Genomic DNA, 17,262 nt, shown 5'->3' with positions numbered 1-17,262 from the left:
GTGTGTCAGTGAGTGTGGTGCAATGTGTTTGGGTGAAGTGTGTCATTGAGTGTGGTGCAATGTGTTTGGGTGAAGTGTGTCAGTGAGTGTCGTGTAATGTGTTTGGGTGAAGTGTGTCAGTGAGTGTGGTGCAATGTGTTTGGGTGATGTGTGTCAGTGAGTGTGGTGCAATGTGTTTGGGTGAAGTGTGGCAGTGAGTGTGGTGCAATGTGTTTGGGTGAAGTGTGTCAGTGAGTGTGGTGTAATGTGTTTGGGTGAAGTGTGTCAGTGAGTGTGGTGCAATGTGTTTGGGTGAAGTGTGTGTCAGTGAGTTTGGTGCAATGTGTTTGGGTGAAGTGTGTCAGTGAGTGTGGTGCAATGTGTTTGGGTGAAGTGTGTGTCAATGAGTTTGGTGCAATGTGTTTGGGTGAAGTGTGTCAGTGAGTGTGGGGCAATGTGTTTGGGTGAAGTGTGTGTCAGTGAGTGTGGTGCAATGTGTTTGGGTGAAGTGTGTCAGTGAGTGTGGTGCAATGTGTTTGGGTGAAGTGTGTCAGTGAGTGTGGTGTAATGTGTTTGGGTGAAGTGTGTCAGTGAGTGTGGTGCAATGTGTTTGGGTGAAGTGTGTCAGTGAGTGTGGTGCAAAGTGTTTCGGTGAAGTGTGTCAGTGAGTGTGGTGCAATGTGTTTAGGTGAAGTGTGTCAGTGAGTGTGGAGCAATATGTTTGGGTGTTGTGTGTCAGTGAGTGTGGTGCAATGTGTTTGGGTGATGTGTGTCAGTGAGTGTGATGCAATGTGTTTGGGTGATGTGTGTCAGTGAGTGTGGTGTAATGTGTTTAGGTGAAGTGTGTCAGTGAGTGTGCTGCAATATGTTTGGGTGAAGTGTGTCAGTGAGTGTGGTGCAATGTGTTTGGGTGAAGTGTGTCAGTGAGTGTGGTGCAATGTGTCTGGGTGTAGTGTGCCAGTAAGTGTGGTGCAATGTGTTTGGGTGAAGTGTGTCAGTGACTGGTGCAATGTGTTTGGGTGAAGTGTGCCAGTGAGTGTGGTGCAATGTGTTTGAGTGAAGTGTGTCAGTGAGTGAGGTGTAATGTGTTTGAGTGAAGTGTGTCAGTGAGTGTGGTGCAATGTGTTTGGTTGAAGTGTGTCATTGAGTGTGGTGTAATGTGTTTGGGTGAAGTGTGTCAGTGAGTGTGGTGCAAAGTGTTTGGGTGAAGTGTGTGTCAGTGAGTGTGGTGCAATGTTTTTGGGTGAAGTGTGTCAGTGGGTGTGGTGCAATGTGTTTGGGTGAAGTGTGTCAGTGAGTGTGGTGTAATGTGTTTGGGTGAAGTGTGTGAGTGAGTGTGGTGCAATGTGTTTGGGTGATGTGTGTCAGTGAGTGTGGTGCAATGTGTTTGGGTGAAGTGTGTCAGTGAGTGTGGTTCAATGTGTTTGGGTGAAGTGTGTCATTGAGTGTGGTGCAATGTGTTTGGGTGAAGTGTGTCAGTGAATGTGGTGCAATATGTTTGGGTGAAGTGTGTCAGTGAGTGTGGTGCAATATGTTTGGGTGAAGTGTGTCAGTGAGTGTGGTGCAATGTGTTTGGGTGATGTGTGTCAGTGAGTGTGGTGCAATGTGTTTGGGTGATGTGTGTCAGTGAGTGTGGTGCAATGTGTTTGGGTGATGTGTGTCAGTGAGTGTGCTGCAATGTGTTTGGGTGAAGTGTGTCAGTGAGTGTGGTGCAATGTGTTTGGGTGAAGTGTGTCAGTGAGTGTGGTGCAATGTGTTTGGGTGAAGTTTGAGAGTGAGTGTGGTGCAATGTGTTTGGGTGAAGTGTGTCAGTGAGTGTGGTGCAATGTGTTTGGGTGATGTGTGTGTCAGTGAGTGTGCTGCAAAGTGTTTAGGTGATGTGTGTGTCAGTGAGTGTGGTGCAATGTGTTTGGGTGATGTGTGTCAGTGAGTGTGGTGCAACGTGAATCGGTGATGTGTGTCAGTGTGTGTGGTGCAATGTGTTTGGGTGAAGTGTGTCAGTGAGTGTGGTGCAATGTGTTTGGGTGAAGTGTGTCAGTGAGTGTGGTGCAATGTGTTTGGGTGAAGTGTGTCAGTGAGTGTGGTGCAATGTGTTTGGGTGAAGTGTGTCAGTGAGTGTGGTGCAATGTGTTTGGGTGAAGTGTGTCAGTGAGTGTGGTGCAATGTGTTTGGGTGAAGTGTGTCAGTGAGTGTGGTGCAATGTGTTTGGGTGAAGTGTGTCAGTGAGTGTGGTGTAATGTGTTTGGGTGAAGTGTGTGAGTGAGTGTGGTGCAATGTGTTTGGGTGATGTGTGTCAGTGAGTGTGGTGCAATGTGTTTGGGTGAAGTGTGTCAGTGAGTGTGGTGCAATGTGTTTGGGTGAAGTGTGTCATTGAGTGTGGTGCAATGTGTTTGGGTGAAGTGTGTCAGTGAGTGTGGTGCAATATGTTTGGGTGAAGTGTGTCAGTGAGTGTGGTGCAATATGTTTGGGTGAAGTGTGTCAGTGAGTGTGGTGCAATGTGTTTGGGTGATGTGTGTCAGTGAGTGTGGTGCAATGTGTTTGGGTGATGTGTGTCAGTGAGTGTGGTGCAATGTGTTTGGGTGATGTGTGTCAGTGAGTGTGCTGCAATGTGTTTGGGTGAAGTGTGTCAGTGAGTGTGGTGCAATGTGTTTGGGTGAAGTGTGTCAGTGAGTGTGGTGCAATGTGTTTGGGTGAAGTTTGAGAGTGAGTGTGGTGCAATGTGTTTGGGTGAAGTGTGTCAGTGAGTGTGGTGCAATGTGTTTGGGTGATGTGTGTGTCAGTGAGAGTGCTGCAAAGTGTTTAGGTGATGTGTGTGTCAGTGAGTGTGGTGCAATGTGTTTGGGTGATGTGTGTCAGTGAGTGTGGTGCAACGTGAATCGGTGATGTGTGTCAGTGTGTGTGGTGCAATGTGTTTGGGTGAAGTGTGTCAGTGAGTGTGGTGCAATGTGTTTGACTGATGTGTCTCAGTGAGTGTGGTGCAATGTGTTTGAGTGAAGTGTGTCAGTGAGTATGGTGCAATGTGTTTGGGTGAAGTGCGTCAGTGAGTGTGGTGCAATGTGTTTGGGTGAAGTGTGTCAGTGAGTGTGGTGCAATGTGTTTGGGTGAAGTGTGTCAGTGAGTGTGGTGCAATGTGTTTGTTGAAGTGTGTCAGTGAGTGTGGTGCAATGTGTTTGGGTGAAGTGTGTCAGTGAGTGTGGTGCAATGTGTTTGGGTGAAGTGTGTCAGTGAGTGTGGTGTAATGTGTTTGGGTGAAGTGTGTGAGTGAGTGTGGTGCAATGTGTTTGGGTGATGTGTGTCAGTGAGTGTGGTGCAATGTGTTTGGGTGAAGTGTGTCAGTGAGTGTGGTGCAATGTGTTTAGGTGAAGTGTGTCATTGAGAGTGGTGCAATGTGTTTGGGTGAAGTGTGTCAGTGAGTGTGGTGTAATGTGTTTGGGTGAAGTGTGTCAGTGAGTGTGGTGCAATGTGTTTGGGTGATGTGTGTCAGTGAGTGTGGTGCAATGTGTTTGGGTGAAGTGTGGCAGTGAGTGTGGTGCAATGTGTTTGGGTGAAGTGTGTCAGTGAGTGTGGTGCAATGTGTTTGGGTGAAGTGTGTGTCAATGAGTTTGGTGCAATGTGTTTGGGTGAAGTGTGTCAGTGAATGTGGTGCAATGTGTTTGGGTGAAGTGTGGCAGTGAGTGTGGTGCAATGTGTTTGGGTGAAGTGTGTCAGTGAGTGTGGTGCAATGTGTTTGGGTGAAGTGTGTGTCAATGAGTTTGGTGCAATGTGTTTGGGTGAAGTGTGTCAGTGAGTGTGGTGCAATGTGTTTGGGTGAAGTGTGTCAGTGAGTGTGGTGCAATGTGTTTGGGTGAAGTGTGTCATTGAGTGTGGTGCAATGTGTTTGGGTGAAGTGTGTCAGTGAGGGTGGTGTAATGTGTTTGGGTGAAGTGTGTCAGTGAGTGTGGTGCAATGTGTTTGGGTGATGTGTGTCAGTGAGTGTGGTGCAATGTGTTTGGGTGAAGTGTGGCAGTGAGTGTGGTGCAATGTGTTTGGGTGAAGTGTGTCAGTGAGTGTGGTGTAATGTGTTTGGGTGAAGTGTGTCAGTGAGTGTGGTGCAATGTGTTTGGGTGAAGTGTGTGTCAATGAGTTTGGTGCAATGTGTTTGGTTGAAGTGTGTCAGTGAGTGTGGTGCAATGTGTTTGGGTGAAGTGTGTCAGTGAGTGTGGTGCAATGTGTTTGGGTGAAGTGTGTCATTGAGTGTGGTGCAATGTGTTTGGGTGAAGTGTGTCAGTGAGTGTCGTGTAATGTGTTTGGGTGAAGTGTGTCAGTGAGTGTGGTGCAATGTGTTTGGGTGATGTGTGTCAGTGAGTGTGGTGCAATGTGTTTGGGTGAAGTGTGGCAGTGAGTGTGGTGCAATGTGTTTGGGTGAAGTGTGTCAGTGAGTGTGGTGTAATGTGTTTGGGTGAAGTGTGTCAGTGAGTGTGGTGCAATGTGTTTGGGTGAAGTGTGTGTCAGTGAGTTTGGTGCAATGTGTTTGGGTGAAGTGTGTCAGTGAGTGTGGTGCAATGTGTTTGGGTGAAGTGTGTGTCAATGAGTTTGGTGCAATGTGTTTGGGTGAAGTGTGTCAGTGAGTGTGGGGCAATGTGTTTGGGTGAAGTGTGTGTCAGTGAGTGTGGTGCAATGTGTTTGGGTGAAGTGTGTCAGTGAGTGTGGTGCAATGTGTTTGGGTGAAGTGTGTCAGTGAGTGTGGTGCAATGTGTTTGGGTGATGTGTGTGTCAGTGAGAGTGCTGCAAAGTGTTTAGGTGATGTGTGTGTCAGTGAGTGTGGTGCAATGTGTTTGGGTGAAGTGTGTCAGTGAATGTGGTGCAATATGTTTGGGTGAAGTGTGTCAGTGAGTGTGGTGCAATGTGTTTGGGTGAAGTGTGTCAGTGAGTGTGGTGCAATGTGTTTGGGTGAAGTGTGTCAGTGAGTGTGGTGTAATGTGTTTGGGTGAAGTGTGTCAGTGAGTGTGGTGCAATGTGTTTGGGTGAAGTGTGTCAGTGAGTGTGGTGCAAAGTGTTTCGGTGAAGTGTGTCAGTGAGTGTGGTGCAATGTGTTTAGGTGAAGTGTGTCAGTGAGTGTGGAGCAATATGTTTGGGTGTTGTGTGTCAGTGAGTGTGGTGCAATGTGTTTGGGTGATGTGTGTCAGTGAGTGTGATGCAATGTGTTTGGGTGATGTGTGTCAGTGAGTGTGGTGTAATGTGTTTAGGTGAAGTGTGTCAGTGAGTGTGCTGCAATATGTTTGGGTGAAGTGTGTCAGTGAGTGTGGTGCAATGTGTTTGGGTGAAGTGTGTCAGTGAGTGTGGTGCAATGTGTCTGGGTGTAGTGTGCCAGTAAGTGTGGTGCAATGTGTTTGGGTGAAGTGTGTCAGTGACTGGTGCAATGTGTTTGGGTGAAGTGTGCCAGTGAGTGTGGTGCAATGTGTTTGAGTGAAGTGTGTCAGTGAGTGAGGTGTAATGTGTTTGAGTGAAGTGTGTCAGTGAGTGTGGTGCAATGTGTTTGGTTGAAGTGTGTCATTGAGTGTGGTGTAATGTGTTTGGGTGAAGTGTGTCAGTGAGTGTGGTGCAAAGTGTTTGGGTGAAGTGTGTGTCAGTGAGTGTGGTGCAATGTTTTTGGGTGAAGTGTGTCAGTGGGTGTGGTGCAATGTGTTTGGGTGAAGTGTGTCAGTGAGTGTGGTGTAATGTGTTTGGGTGAAGTGTGTGAGTGAGTGTGGTGCAATGTGTTTGGGTGATGTGTGTCAGTGAGTGTGGTGCAATGTGTTTGGGTGAAGTGTGTCAGTGAGTGTGGTTCAATGTGTTTGGGTGAAGTGTGTCATTGAGTGTGGTGCAATGTGTTTGGGTGAAGTGTGTCAGTGAATGTGGTGCAATATGTTTGGGTGAAGTGTGTCAGTGAGTGTGGTGCAATATGTTTGGGTGAAGTGTGTCAGTGAGTGTGGTGCAATGTGTTTGGGTGATGTGTGTCAGTGAGTGTGGTGCAATGTGTTTGGGTGATGTGTGTCAGTGAGTGTGGTGCAATGTGTTTGGGTGATGTGTGTCAGTGAGTGTGCTGCAATGTGTTTGGGTGAAGTGTGTCAGTGAGTGTGGTGCAATGTGTTTGGGTGAAGTGTGTCAGTGAGTGTGGTGCAATGTGTTTGGGTGAAGTTTGAGAGTGAGTGTGGTGCAATGTGTTTGGGTGAAGTGTGTCAGTGAGTGTGGTGCAATGTGTTTGGGTGATGTGTGTGTCAGTGAGTGTGCTGCAAAGTGTTTAGGTGATGTGTGTGTCAGTGAGTGTGGTGCAATGTGTTTGGGTGATGTGTGTCAGTGAGTGTGGTGCAACGTGAATCGGTGATGTGTGTCAGTGTGTGTGGTGCAATGTGTTTGGGTGAAGTGTGTCAGTGAGTGTGGTGCAATGTGTTTGGGTGAAGTGTGTCAGTGAGTGTGGTGCAATGTGTTTGGGTGAAGTGTGTCAGTGAGTGTGGTGCAATGTGTTTGGGTGAAGTGTGTCAGTGAGTGTGGTGCAATGTGTTTGGGTGAAGTGTGTCAGTGAGTGTGGTGCAATGTGTTTGGGTGAAGTGTGTCAGTGAGTGTGGTGCAATGTGTTTGGGTGAAGTGTGTCAGTGAGTGTGGTGTAATGTGTTTGGGTGAAGTGTGTGAGTGAGTGTGGTGCAATGTGTTTGGGTGATGTGTGTCAGTGAGTGTGGTGCAATGTGTTTGGGTGAAGTGTGTCAGTGAGTGTGGTGCAATGTGTTTGGGTGAAGTGTGTCATTGAGTGTGGTGCAATGTGTTTGGGTGAAGTGTGTCAGTGAGTGTGGTGCAATATGTTTGGGTGAAGTGTGTCAGTGAGTGTGGTGCAATATGTTTGGGTGAAGTGTGTCAGTGAGTGTGGTGCAATGTGTTTGGGTGATGTGTGTCAGTGAGTGTGGTGCAATGTGTTTGGGTGATGTGTGTCAGTGAGTGTGGTGCAATGTGTTTGGGTGATGTGTGTCAGTGAGTGTGCTGCAATGTGTTTGGGTGAAGTGTGTCAGTGAGTGTGGTGCAATGTGTTTGGGTGAAGTGTGTCAGTGAGTGTGGTGCAATGTGTTTGGGTGAAGTTTGAGAGTGAGTGTGGTGCAATGTGTTTGGGTGAAGTGTGTCAGTGAGTGTGGTGCAATGTGTTTGGGTGATGTGTGTGTCAGTGAGAGTGCTGCAAAGTGTTTAGGTGATGTGTGTGTCAGTGAGTGTGGTGCAATGTGTTTGGGTGATGTGTGTCAGTGAGTGTGGTGCAACGTGAATCGGTGATGTGTGTCAGTGTGTGTGGTGCAATGTGTTTGGGTGAAGTGTGTCAGTGAGTGTGGTGCAATGTGTTTGACTGATGTGTCTCAGTGAGTGTGGTGCAATGTGTTTGAGTGAAGTGTGTCAGTGAGTATGGTGCAATGTGTTTGGGTGAAGTGCGTCAGTGAGTGTGGTGCAATGTGTTTGGGTGAAGTGTGTCAGTGAGTGTGGTGCAATGTGTTTGGGTGAAGTGTGTCAGTGAGTGTGGTGCAATGTGTTTGTTGAAGTGTGTCAGTGAGTGTGGTGCAATGTGTTTGGGTGAAGTGTGTCAGTGAGTGTGGTGCAATGTGTTTGGGTGAAGTGTGTCAGTGAGTGTGGTGTAATGTGTTTGGGTGAAGTGTGTGAGTGAGTGTGGTGCAATGTGTTTGGGTGATGTGTGTCAGTGAGTGTGGTGCAATGTGTTTGGGTGAAGTGTGTCAGTGAGTGTGGTGCAATGTGTTTAGGTGAAGTGTGTCATTGAGAGTGGTGCAATGTGTTTGGGTGAAGTGTGTCAGTGAGTGTGGTGTAATGTGTTTGGGTGAAGTGTGTCAGTGAGTGTGGTGCAATGTGTTTGGGTGATGTGTGTCAGTGAGTGTGGTGCAATGTGTTTGGGTGAAGTGTGGCAGTGAGTGTGGTGCAATGTGTTTGGGTGAAGTGTGTCAGTGAGTGTGGTGCAATGTGTTTGGGTGAAGTGTGTGTCAATGAGTTTGGTGCAATGTGTTTGGGTGAAGTGTGTCAGTGAATGTGGTGCAATGTGTTTGGGTGAAGTGTGGCAGTGAGTGTGGTGCAATGTGTTTGGGTGAAGTGTGTCAGTGAGTGTGGTGCAATGTGTTTGGGTGAAGTGTGTGTCAATGAGTTTGGTGCAATGTGTTTGGGTGAAGTGTGTCAGTGAGTGTGGTGCAATGTGTTTGGGTGAAGTGTGTCAGTGAGTGTGGTGCAATGTGTTTGGGTGAAGTGTGTCATTGAGTGTGGTGCAATGTGTTTGGGTGAAGTGTGTCAGTGAGGGTGGTGTAATGTGTTTGGGTGAAGTGTGTCAGTGAGTGTGGTGCAATGTGTTTGGGTGATGTGTGTCAGTGAGTGTGGTGCAATGTGTTTGGGTGAAGTGTGGCAGTGAGTGTGGTGCAATGTGTTTGGGTGAAGTGTGTCAGTGAGTGTGGTGTAATGTGTTTGGGTGAAGTGTGTCAGTGAGTGTGGTGCAATGTGTTTGGGTGAAGTGTGTGTCAATGAGTTTGGTGCAATGTGTTTGGTTGAAGTGTGTCAGTGAGTGTGGTGCAATGTGTTTGGGTGAAGTGTGTCAGTGAGTGTGGTGCAATGTGTTTGGGTGAAGTGTGTCATTGAGTGTGGTGCAATGTGTTTGGGTGAAGTGTGTCAGTGAGTGTCGTGTAATGTGTTTGGGTGAAGTGTGTCAGTGAGTGTGGTGCAATGTGTTTGGGTGATGTGTGTCAGTGAGTGTGGTGCAATGTGTTTGGGTGAAGTGTGGCAGTGAGTGTGGTGCAATGTGTTTGGGTGAAGTGTGTCAGTGAGTGTGGTGTAATGTGTTTGGGTGAAGTGTGTCAGTGAGTGTGGTGCAATGTGTTTGGGTGAAGTGTGTGTCAGTGAGTTTGGTGCAATGTGTTTGGGTGAAGTGTGTCAGTGAGTGTGGTGCAATGTGTTTGGGTGAAGTGTGTGTCAATGAGTTTGGTGCAATGTGTTTGGGTGAAGTGTGTCAGTGAGTGTGGGGCAATGTGTTTGGGTGAAGTGTGTGTCAGTGAGTGTGGTGCAATGTGTTTGGGTGAAGTGTGTCAGTGAGTGTGGTGCAATGTGTTTGGGTGAAGTGTGTCAGTGAGTGTGGTGTAATGTGTTTGGGTGAAGTGTGTCAGTGAGTGTGGTGCAATGTGTTTGGGTGAAGTGTGTCAGTGAGTGTGGTGCAAAGTGTTTCGGTGAAGTGTGTCAGTGAGTGTGGTGCAATGTGTTTAGGTGAAGTGTGTCAGTGAGTGTGGAGCAATATGTTTGGGTGTTGTGTGTCAGTGAGTGTGGTGCAATGTGTTTGGGTGATGTGTGTCAGTGAGTGTGATGCAATGTGTTTGGGTGATGTGTGTCAGTGAGTGTGGTGTAATGTGTTTAGGTGAAGTGTGTCAGTGAGTGTGCTGCAATATGTTTGGGTGAAGTGTGTCAGTGAGTGTGGTGCAATGTGTTTGGGTGAAGTGTGTCAGTGAGTGTGGTGCAATGTGTCTGGGTGTAGTGTGCCAGTAAGTGTGGTGCAATGTGTTTGGGTGAAGTGTGTCAGTGACTGGTGCAATGTGTTTGGGTGAAGTGTGCCAGTGAGTGTGGTGCAATGTGTTTGAGTGAAGTGTGTCAGTGAGTGAGGTGTAATGTGTTTGAGTGAAGTGTGTCAGTGAGTGTGGTGCAATGTGTTTGGTTGAAGTGTGTCATTGAGTGTGGTGTAATGTGTTTGGGTGAAGTGTGTCAGTGAGTGTGGTGCAAAGTGTTTGGGTGAAGTGTGTGTCAGTGAGTGTGGTGCAATGTTTTTGGGTGAAGTGTGTCAGTGGGTGTGGTGCAATGTGTTTGGGTAAAGTCTGTCAGTGAGTGTGGTGCAATATGTTTGGGTGAAGTGTGTCAGTGAGTGTGGTGCAATATGTTTGGGTGAAGTGTGTCAGTGAGTGTGGTGCAATGTGTTTGGGTGATGTGTGTCAGTGAGTGTGGTGCAATGTGTTTGGGTGATGTGTGTCAGTGAGTGTGGTGCAATGTGTTTGGGTGATGTGTGTCAGTGAGTGTGCTGCAATGTGTTTGGGTGAAGTGTGTCAGTGAGTGTGGTGCAATGTGTTTGGGTGAAGTGTGCCAGTGCGTGTGGTGCAATGTGTTTGGGTGAAGTTTGAGAGTGAGTGTGGTGCAATGTGTTTGGGTGAAGTGTGTCAGTGAGTGTGGTGCAATGTGTTTGGGTGATGTGTGTCAGTGAGTGTGGTGCAACGTGAATCGGTGATGTGTGTCAGTGTGTGTGGTGCAATGTGTTTGGGTGAAGTGTGTCAGTGAGTGTGGTGCAATGTGTTTGACTGATGTGTGTCAGTGAGTGTGGTGCAATGTGTTTGACTGATGTGTGTCAGTGAGTGTGGTGCAATGTGTTTGAGTGAAGTGTGTCAGTGAGTATGGTGCAATGTGTTTGGGTGAAGTGCGTCAGTGAGTGTGGTGCAATGTGTTTGGGTGAAGTGTGTCAGTGAGTGTGGTGCAATGTGTTTGGGTGAAGTGTGTCAGTGAGTGTGGTGCAATGTGTTTGGGTGAAGTGTGTCAGTGAGTGTGGTGCAATGTGTTTGGGTGAAGTGTGTCAGTGAGTGTGGTGCAATGTGTTTGGGTGAAGTGTGTCAGTGAGTGTGGTGCAATGTGTTTGGGTGAAGTGTGTGAGTGAGTGTAGTGCAATGTGTTTGGGTGAAGTGTGTGAGTGAGTGTGGTGCAATGTGTTTGGGTGATGTGTGTCAGTGAGTGTGGTGCAATGTGTTTGGGTGAAGTGTGTCAGTGAGTGTGGTGCAATGTGTTTGGGTGAAGTGTGTCATTGAGTGTGGTGCAATGTGTTTGGGTGAAGTGTGTCAGTGAGTGTGGTGCAAAGTGTTTCGGTGAAGTGTGTCAGTGAGTGTGGTGCAATGTGTTTAGGTGAAGTGTGTCAGTGAGTGTGGAGCAATATGTTTGGGTGAAGTTTGTCAGTGAGTGTGGTGCAATATGTTTGGATGATGTGTGTCAGTGAGTGTGATGCAATGTGTTTGGGTGAAGTGTGTCAGCGAGTGTGGTGTAATGTGTTTAGGTGAAGTGTGTCAGTGAGTGTGGTGCAATATGTTTGAGTGAAGTGTATCAGTGAGTGTGGTGCAATGTGTATGGGTGAAGTGTGTCAGTGAGTGTGGTGCAATGTGTTTGGGTGAAGTGTGTCAGGGAGTGTGGTGCAATGTGTTTGGGTGTTGTGTGTCAGTGAGTGTGGTGCAATGTGTTTGGGTGATGTGTGTCAGTGAGTGTGATGCAATGTGTTTGGGTGATGTGTGTCAGTGAGTGTGGTGTAATGTGTTTAGGTGAAGTGTGTCAGTGAGTGTGCTGCAATATGTTTGGGTGAAGTGTGTCAGTGAGTGTGGTGCAATGTGTTTGGGTGAAGTGTGGCAGTGAGTGTGGTGCAATGTGTTTGGGTGAAGTGTGTCAGTGAGTGTGGTGTAATGTGTTTGGGTGAAGTGTGTCAGTGAGTGTGGTGCAATGTGTTTGGGTGAAGTGTGTGTCAGTGAGTTTGGTGCAATGTGTTTGGGTGAAGTGTGTCAGTGAGTGTGGTGCAATGTGTTTGGGTGAAGTGTGTGTCAATGAGTTTGGTGCAATGTGTTTGGGTGAAGTGTGTCAGTGAGTGTGGGGCAATGTGTTTGGGTGAAGTGTGTGTCAGTGAGAGTGGTGCAATGTGTTTGGGTGAAGTGTGTCAGTGAGTGTGGTGCAATGTGTTTGGGTGAAGTGTGTCAGTGAGTGTGGTGTAATGTGTTTGGGTGAAGTGTGTCAGTGAGTGTGGTGCAATGTGTTTGGGTGAAGTGTGTCAGTGAGTGTGGTGCTAAGTGTTTCGGTGAAGTGTGTCAGTGAGTGTGGTGCAATGTGTTTAGGTGAAGTGTGTCAGTGAGTGTGGAGCAATATGTTTGGGTGAAGTTTGTCAGTGAGTGTGGTGCAATATGTTTGGGTGATGTGTGTCAGTGAGTGTGATGCAATGTGTTTGGGTGAAGTGTGTCAGCGAGTGTGGTGTAATGTGTTTAGGTGAAGTGTGTCAGTGAGTGTGGTGCAATATGTTTGAGTGAAGTGTATCAGTGAGTGTGGTGCAATGTGTATGGGTGAAGTGTGTCAGTGAGTGTGGTGCAATGTGTTTGGGTGAAGTGTGTCAGGGAGTGTGGTGCAATGTGTTTGGGTGTTGTGTGTCAGTGAGTGTGGTGCAATGTGTTTGGGTGATGTGTGTCAGTGAGTGTGATGCAATGTGTTTGGGTGATGTGTGTCAGTGAGTGTGGTGTAATGTGTTTAGGTGAAGTGTGTCAGTGAGTGTGCTGCAATATGTTTGGGTGAAGTGTGTCAGTGAGTGTGGTGCAATGTGTTTGGGTGAAGTGTGTCAGTGAGTGTGGTGCAATGTGTCTGGGTGTAGTGTGCCAGTAAGTGTGGTGCAATGTGTTTGGGTGAAGTGTGTCAGTGACTGGTGCAATGTGTTTGGGTGAAGTGTGCCAGTGAGTGTGGTGCAATGTGTTTGAGTGAAGTGTGTCAGTGAGTGAGGTGTAATGTGTTTGAGTGAAGTGTGTCAGTGAGTGTGGTGCAATGTGTTTGGTTGAAGTGTGTCAGTGAGTGAGGTGTAATGTGTTTGAGTGAAGTGTGTCAGTGAGTGTGGTGCAATGTGTTTGGTTGAAGTGTGTCATTGAGTGTGGTGTAATGTGTTTGGGTGAAGTGTGTCAGTGAGTGTGGTGCAAAGTGTTTGGGTGAAGTGTGTGTCAGTGAGTGTGGTGCAATGTTTTTGGGTGAAGTGTGTCAGTGGGTGTGGTGCAATGTGTTTGGGTAAAGTCTGTCAGTGAGTGTGGTGCAATATGTTTGGGTGAAGTGTGTCAGTGAGTGTGGTGCAATATGTTTGGGTGAAGTGTGTCAGTGAGTGTGGTGCAATGTGTTTGGGTGATGTGTGTCAGTGAGTGTGGTGCAATGTGTTTGGGTGATGTGTGTCAGTGAGTGTGGTGCAATGTGTTTGGGTGATGTGTGTCAGTGAGTGTGCTGCAATGTGTTTGGGTGAAGTGTGTCAGTGAGTGTGGTGCAATGTGTTTGGGTGAAGTGTGTCAGTGAGTGTGGTGCAATGTGTTTGGGTGAAGTTTGAGAGTGAGTGTGGTGCAATGTGTTTGGGTGAAGTGTGTCAGTGAGTGTGGTGCAATGTGTTTGGGTGATGTGTGTCAGTGAGTGTGGTGCAACGTGAATCGGTGATGTGTGTCAGTGTGTGTGGTGCAATGTGTTTGGGTGAAGTGTGTCAGTGAGTGTGGTGCAATGTGTTTGGGTGAAGTGTGTCAGTGAGTGTGGTGCAATGTGTTTGGGTGAAGTGTGTCAGTGAGTGTGGTGCAATGTGTTTGGGTGAAGTGTGTCAGTGAGTGTGGTGCAATGTGTTTGGGTGAAGTGTGTCAGTGAGTGTGGTGCAATGTGTTTGGGTGAAGTGTGTGAGTGAGTGTGCTGCAATGTGTTTGGGTGAAGTGTGTGAGTGAGTGTGGTGCAATGTGTTTGGGTGATGTGTGTCAGTGAGTGTGGTGCAATGTGTTTGGGTGAAGTGTGTCAGTGAGTGTGGTGCAATGTGTTTGGGTGAAGTGTGTCATTGAGTGTGGTGCAATGTGTTTGGGTGAAGTGTGTCAATGAGTGTGGTGCAAAGTGTTTCGGTGAAGTGTGTCAGTGAGTGTGGTGCAATGTGTTTAGGTGAAGTGTGTCAGTGAGTGTGGAGCAATATGTTTGGGTGAAGTTTGTCAGTGAGTGTGGTACAATATGTTTGGATGATGTGTGTCAGTGAGTGTGATGCAATGTGTTTGGGTGAAGTGTGTCAGCGAGTGTGGTGTAATGTGTTTAGGTGAAGTGTGTCAGTGAGTGTGGTGTAATATGTTTGAGTGAAGTGTATCAGTGAGTGTGGTGCAATGTGTATGGGTGAAGTGTGTCAGTGAGTGTGGTGCAATGTGTTTGGGTGAAGTGTGTCAGGGAGTGTGGTGCAATGTGTTTGGGTGTTGTGTGTCAGTGAGTGTGGTGCAATGTGTTTGGGTGATGTGTGTCAGTGAGTGTGATGCAATGTGTTTGGGTGATGTGTGTCAGTGAGTGTGGTGTAATGTGTTTAGGTGAAGTGTGTCAGTGAGTGTGCTGCAATATGTTTGGGTGAAGTGTGTCAGTGAGTGTGGTGCAATGTGTTTGGGTGAAGTGTGGCAGTGAGTGTGGTGCAATGTGTTTGGGTGAAGTGTGTCAGTGAGTGTGGTGTAATGTGTTTGGGTGAAGTGTGTCAGTGAGTGTGGTGCAATGTGTTTGGGTGAAGTGTGTGTCAGTGAGTTTGGTGCAATGTGTTTGGGTGAAGTGTGTCAGTGAGTGTGGTGCAATGTGTTTGGGTGAAGTGTGTGTCAATGAGTTTGGTGCAATGTGTTTGGGTGAAGTGTGTCAGTGAGTGTGGGGCAATGTGTTTGGGTGAAGTGTGTGTCAGTGAGAGTGGTGCAATGTGTTTGGGTGAAGTGTGTCAGTGAGTGTGGTGCAATGTGTTTGGGTGAAGTGTGTCAGTGAGTGTGGTGTAATGTGTTTGGGTGAAGTGTGTCAGTGAGTGTGGTGCAATGTGTTTGGGTGAAGTGTGTCAGTGAGTGTGGTGCAAAGTGTTTCGGTGAAGTGTGTCAGTGAGTGTGGTGCAATGTGTTTAGGTGAAGTGTGTCAGTGAGTGTGGAGCAATATGTTTGGGTGAAGTTTGTCAGTGAGTGTGGTGCAATATGTTTGGGTGATGTGTGTCAGTGAGTGTGATGCAATGTGTTTGGGTGAAGTGTGTCAGCGAGTGTGGTGTAATGTGTTTAGGTGAAGTGTGTCAGTGAGTGTGGTGCAATATGTTTGAGTGAAGTGTATCAGTGAGTGTGGTGCAATGTGTATGGGTGAAGTGTGTCAGTGAGTGTGGTGCAATGTGTTTGGGTGAAGTGTGTCAGGGAGTGTGGTGCAATGTGTTTGGGTGTTGTGTGTCAGTGAGTGTGGTGCAATGTGTTTGGGTGATGTGTGTCAGTGAGTGTGATGCAATGTGTTTGGGTGATGTGTGTCAGTGAGTGTGGTGTAATGTGTTTAGGTGAAGTGTGTCAGTGAGTGTGCTGCAATATGTTTGGGTGAAGTGTGTCAGTGAGTGTGGTGCAATGTGTTTGGGTGAAGTGTGTCAGTGAGTGTGGTGCAATGTGTCTGGGTGTAGTGTGCCAGTAAGTGTGGTGCAATGTGTTTGGGTGAAGTGTGTCAGTGACTGGTGCAATGTGTTTGGGTGAAGTGTGCCAGTGAGTGTGGTGCAATGTGTTTGAGTGAAGTGTGTCAGTGAGTGAGGTGTAATGTGTTTGAATGAAGTGTGTCAGTGAGTGTGGTGCAATGTGTTTGGTTGAAGTGTGTCAGTGAGTGAGGTGTAATGTGTTTGACTGATGTGTGTCAGTGAGTGTGGTGCAATGTGTTTGAGTGAAGTGTGTCAGTGAGTATGGTGCAATGTGTTTGGGTGAAGTGCGTCAGTGAGTGTGGTGCAATGTGTTTGGGTGAAGTGTGTCAGTGAGTGTGGTGCAATGTGTTTGGGTGAAGTGTGTCAGTGAGTGTGGTGCAATGTGTTTGGGTGAAGTGTGTCAGTGAGTGTGGTGCAATGTGTTTGGGTGAAGTGTGTCAGTGAGTGTGGTGCAATGTGTTTGGGTGAAGTGTGTCAGTGAGTGTGGTGCAATGTGTTTGGGTGAAGTGTGTGAGTGAGTGTGGTGCAATGTGTTTGGGTGAAGTGTGTGAGTGAGAGTGGTGCAATGTGTTTGGGTGATGTGTGTCAGTGAGTGTGGTGCAATGTGTTTGGGTGAAGTGTGTCAGTGAGTGTGGTGCAATGTGTTTGGGTGAAGTGTGTCATTGAGTGTGGTGCAATGTGTTTGGGTGAAGTGTGTCAGTGAGTGTGGTGCAAAGTGTTTCGGTGAAGTGTGTCAGTGAGTGTGGTGCAATGTGTTTGGGTGAAGTGTGTCAGTGAGTGTGGTGCAATGTGTTTGGGTGAAGTGTGTCAGTGAGTGTGGTGCAATGTGTCTGGGTGTAGTGTGCCAGTAAGTGTGGTGCAATGTGTTTGGGTGAAGTGTGTCAGTGACTGGTGCAATGTGTTTGGGTGAAGTGTGCCAGTGAGTGTGGTGCAATGTGTTTGAGTGAAGTGTGTCAGTGAGTGAGGTGTAATGTGTTTGAATGAAGTGTGTCAGTGAGTGTGGTGCAATGTGTTTGGTTGAAGTGTGTCAGTGAGTGAGGTGTAATGTGTTTGACTGATGTGTGTCAGTGAGTGTGGTGCAATGTGTTTGAGTGAAGTGTGTCAGTGAGTATGGTGCAATGTGTTTGGGTGAAGTGCGTCAGTGAGTGTGGTGCAATGTGTTTGGGTGAAGTGTGTCAGTGAGTGTGGTGCAATGTGTTTGGGTGAAGTGTGTCAGTGAGTGTGGTGCAATGTGTTTGGGTGAAGTGTGTCAGTGAGTGTGGTGCAATGTGTTTGGGTGAAGTGTGTCAGTGAGTGTGGTGCAATGTGTTTGGGTGAAGTGTGTCAGTGAGTGTGGTGCAATGTGTTTGGGTGAAGTGTGTGAGTGAGTGTGGTGCAATGTGTTTGGGTGAAGTGTGTGAGTGAGAGTGGTGCAATGTGTTTGGGTGATGTGTGTCAGTGAGTGTGGTGCAATGTGTTTGGGTGAAGTGTGTCAGTGAGTGTGGTGCAATGTGTTTGGGTGAAGTGTGTCATTGAGTGTGGTGCAATGTGTTTGGGTGAAGTGTGTCAGTGAGTGTGGTGCAAATTGTTTCGGTGAAGTGTGTCAGTGAGTGTGGTGCAATGTGTTTAGGTGAAGTGTGTCAGTGAGTGTGGAGCAATATGTTTGGGTGAAGTTTGTCAGTGAGTGTGGTGCAATATGTTTGGATGATGTGTGTCAGTGAGTGTGATGCAATGTGTTTGGGTGAAGTGTGTCAGCGAGTGTGGTGTAATGTGTTTAGGTGAAGTGTGTCAGTGAGTGTGGTGCAATATGTTTGAGTGAAGTGTATCAGTGAGTGTGGTGCAATGTGTATGGGTGAAGTGTGTCAGTGAGTGTGGTGCAATGTGTTTGGGTGAAGTGTGTCAGGGAGTGTGGTGCAATGTGTTTGGGTGTTGTGTGTCAGTGAGTGTGGTGCAATGTGTTTGGGTGATGTGTGTCAGTGAGTGTGATGCAATGTGTTTGGGTGATGTGTGTCAGTGAGTGTGGTGTAATGTGTTTAGGTGAAGTGTGTCAGTGAGTGTGCTGCAATATGTTTGGGTGAAGTGTGTCAGTGAGTGTGGTGCAATGTGTTTGGGTGAAG

This window comes from Somniosus microcephalus, chromosome 1, assembly GCF_052327205.1.
Source record: "Somniosus microcephalus isolate GS21.2 chromosome 1, FLI_Smic_1.0, whole genome shotgun sequence".
Lineage (NCBI taxonomy): Eukaryota > Metazoa > Chordata > Chondrichthyes > Squaliformes > Somniosidae > Somniosus > Somniosus microcephalus.
The sequence above is the reverse complement of the archived record's forward strand: the minus strand, read 5'-3'. Positions refer to the sequence as shown.